This window comes from Pelodiscus sinensis, chromosome 2, assembly GCF_052426305.1.
Source record: "Pelodiscus sinensis isolate ZL-2025 chromosome 2, ASM5242630v1, whole genome shotgun sequence".
Classification (NCBI taxonomy): domain Eukaryota; kingdom Metazoa; phylum Chordata; order Testudines; family Trionychidae; genus Pelodiscus; species Pelodiscus sinensis.
This window is the reverse complement of record NC_143053.1, coordinates 80540476-80544368: the sequence shown is the minus strand read 5'-3', so window position 1 is coordinate 80544368 and position 3893 is coordinate 80540476. Positions and strand designations below refer to the sequence as shown.

Sequence of the window (3893 nt, the reverse complement as noted above, 5' to 3'; positions counted from 1 at the left end):
CAGGGAGCACTAATCCAAGAAAACACAGGAAGTCTGTGGCCAAACTCGGAACTGAACACACATCTCCCTGTGATGCAGTCCCGTACTTTAAGCACAATACCTTCCTTCCTCCTTTTTTACCTGCAAATGGGGAGAATTTGATCTGGAATCAGTGTACAATGCAATAAACCTTGAACTCCACAATGTCAGAGTAGAATGACACTTTAAAAATGATTACCATTGTTCATGTCTCTTTAAGTGTACATAGCTATACAACTGCTACAGAAACATCTGGCAATTTCAACTAAAAATGCTTTTTTACTATTGATAAATATCCTTGTTAAATTGTTTTTGGAAAGGAATGGATTTTAAATTAATTCTCCCCTTGGAATTCTGTTCCTTGTGTATGACTGTAATTTTTGTTTAGTTTTTCGTAATCAGAAGGGGAGGAAACAGTGCTTTAATGTGTGAAGAACACAAACTTTCATAAAACCATCGCCACTTCTTGCAGTATGCCTGCAAGGTGCACCGCCAAATCAGCACAGACGAGCTCCCAAGTTTGAATGCTTCAGCACTTCTCCAAAGTCGCTGCAGTGTGTTTGGGAGATGTGATCCTCCTCAGAGAGCAGAGAGGTATCCTGGCCAAGAGGTTTACTTTGGGCTGGAGAGTGGTTTTGATTGTTTTGCTGTCCCTTGCCAATAGCTCTGACGCTAGCTATCCAGCAGATTGGCTAGCTCACTTATATGGATTAGGACAGTTCTGTTTGGAAGTCCCATCAGACAGCCTCTCTAAAAGGGGAACTGAAAAAAAAAAATCAACGTCTGCAAACTCTGAGCAAAAAAACCCAAAACCAAAACCAAAAACAAACAAACAAAAAAAACCACTCCAAACCTATGGGGACAATCACAGGAGCCAAGGAAGGAAGAATTTCCTAGGAAGTAAAGAATTAATTGAATGTTACATCTAACCAGCCCTTTTACCTCAGAAAAGCTTATGGCAATAGACACAGGGTGGGGAAACAAGATGAGATCAATCCTGGAGGACTGAGTGGTGGCATTGTTAATTATTTATATTGAGGTGGTACTTAGAGCAAGGGTGGGGAATAATTTATGATGGGAAGGGCACTCCAAGATTTTGGGAAGTGGTCAAGAGCTGCAACCTTCTGTGATATTAATGGAGGAGATGCGGGGTCTGGGATGGAGGTTCAGTGCTGAAGGGAGCTTGGGGTAAGGGATTGGAGTGTGGGAGGGGGTGTGAGGTCTGGGAAGGAGTGTCAATGAAGAAGGAAGTTGGGACCTGGGGCACTGGACTGGGGTGCAGGGGTTTGGGATGTGACCAGTGTTCCCTCTAAGCTGTGCAGCAGCACTACTTCAGAGGTGATTAATCAGCCCCTTCCAGTCAGTCAGCTCCATATATAGTGGCCTGAGCCCCTGACTGGGCAGGGCTGATTAATCAGCTGTGAAGCTGTGTTGCTGCACAGCTTAGAGGGAACACTGGCTGTGATCTAGGGCAGGAGGGGGTTGTGATCTGGGCGAGGGATGTAGGGTCTGGGAGGAGGTGTGGGTTCAGGGGAGGGACAGAGGGTTTGGGTTATGTGGGGTGGCAGTGAGTTGGGGGAGGGAGGGACTGGGGGTGCCGGAGGCAGGTTCTGGCTGGGAGACTTACCTGGGTAACTCCTGGCCAGCACATTTCTCAGGCAATCTATCTGCCTGCCCCACCCCTGTAGAGGCTGCAGGGGCCATGTGCATTAGTGACTAAGCGCCTGAGGGGAGGAGGGAGTGGTCTTCAAACAGGCAGCTCCTATTGGCCAGAAATCAGCCAATGGGATTCTGCTGGGGCAGGAGCAGCTGTGAAGCACCACTCCCCCCTTCCCCAGGCTGACAGCTGAGAAAGAGAAAGCCGCAGCAGCAGCTTTTCTGAGCGATGTGTGTGTGTGTGTGTGTGTGAGAGGGAGAGGGAGAGGGAGGAGGGCGTGGGGCAAGCAGGGAGTCTCCCTGGGGCTCCCTGCTGAGTCCTCAGGCTGGATCCTGTGGCTTGATGGGCCATTGCCTAGCCCTCACTTAGGGGCTCCTTTGGGGCCCTATTGTGCAAAGTACTGTAGAAACACAGAATGAGAGACTGTCCCTGTCCCAAAGAGTTTGTATTCAAAATAAACAAGATAGACAAAGGATTGGAAGGGAGCCAGGCCCAGAGAGGTGAAGTGTCTTGCAAAGGTCACACAGCAGGTCAGTGTCAGAGTCAGGCAGAGCACTCTGGGCTCTTGGACTAGTGTCCTAAACCAGGGCAACTGAGCTACTGTATTAATCTGGCTGCAAGGCCATACAATTTAAAGTATACACAGGCAAAAATGATACGACACCCGAAGAGAACTGTATACAGCAGCAAATACTGGCTCATTTATGTCATTAGTGTAATGGCCCAGAGAGCTGGCATTTGCTTCAGACATGAAAAGCTTGCTAAAATGGTCCACAATTCATCTGAATGTTAGAGTTGGGCAGAAACTCATTGAGTGGTAGCCTGTTGCAAAAGGCATGGCACTCGGCAAGAATCACGTCCACACAGATTGCATGTGTGACTCAGTGCTTGCTTGACTGGAGCAGTTTTGTGCTTTTTAAAGGACTCTATCCAGGTCCTTAACTACCCTGTGCATTGTTTTCCCTATCTGTAAACCAGGGATGATAATACCCCTCTATCTCAGAGGCATTGAGGCTTCCTTCCTTCATGTTTGTAAAATGCTTTAAGGTGGAAGGCATTATAAAAGTGCATTATTCATTTAAAGCCTATGCTGCAGGAATATCTGAGCTAGTCCCATGGCCATCTTGATTCAAAACTAATATTGGATGCTGACTGGGAAAATAACATTGAAGTGTACATGGAGTTTGTTAGGTTTTCCTCCTCAGCCCCCAAAATGCTTTAGCCCCTGAAGAGAGCAAGCCAAGCCTTCCTGGTGGTTTCCTTGTTGATAGTCCAGTGAGATTGTAATAGAGCCTCTCAACAGAGCTGTGGGTTATACAGGTGGGCCAGGAACAAGTAGACCCAACTGATTTTTTACAAAAACCTACTTAACTAGATCCAATAAGAAAGAAGCTGAAAATGTTCAGCTGAAGTTTCTCTAAGGGTTATTGAGGTCATAGCAGACTTGTGGCTTCTAACAAGACAATATTTCCTAACCATACTTGGAGGGAGACAACAGATAGTATATTTACCTGACTTGGATACATAGTTGAGCAGATTAAGTTTCTCTGTGTTATTGAGACTAAGGCTATATAAACATTTGACGTGTGTGTGTATATGGGGGGTAAGCAGGTGCTTTTCTTTGTGAGTGCATGTAGTAAGAACCTCCTTGGGCTCATCATCCCAAATTGGAACTTCACTGGGGAGAGGGAGAGAGAGAATGCAGGAAAATCAATGATTTTAAGGTAATTGCAAGAATTTAATTAAATATATTTAAATGCGTGGTAATACTTTAAAACCTCAGCTTGACTCCTTTCCATATCTTAAGTTACATGAAGAATAGGCAGCTTCTAACCAGAGGGTACTGTACCAGATGCAGCTTGCTAGATGCTTGTAAGTTTCTCTCCAGTTTTTCCTCTCATTCTAATTCCCTTGTTTTATGTGAGCTGCAAGGCTGAAGTCATCTCACTAGCTAGGGAAGTCCCTCATTTCCCATCCACATTGTCTCCATTCCTGTAATAACAGAACTGCTATTTTACTGCATGTTCCTGTAATGTGCTCCAATCTGAAGAGTTCACCTTGCATGACCAACTCTAAGAAATGTGAAATGGTCCAAGGGAAAAGGACAAAATTGTTAAGAAGCTTCCCTTTGATGAGACATTTTAAATCTTACCTTTTTAGTTCTTAAATCTCCCTCTTTCAAACGTTCCTCCTAACTATGTAGCCCTGATTGAAATGA

The 3893-nt window shown here is 45.3% G+C and overlaps 1 long non-coding RNA gene across 1 annotated transcript; it reads right to left on the bottom strand.

The window, feature by feature from the left end:
* Nucleotides 1-459: 459 nt before the first annotated feature.
* Nucleotides 460-1759, bottom strand: LOC142826736 (uncharacterized). The gene is made up of 2 exons (XR_012900954.2): nucleotides 1646-1759; nucleotides 460-780 (listed from the first exon to the last, which is right to left on the bottom strand). It is a non-coding gene; the product is annotated as an uncharacterized LOC142826736 (long non-coding RNA).
* Between the last annotated feature and the right edge of the window lie 2134 nt (nucleotides 1760-3893).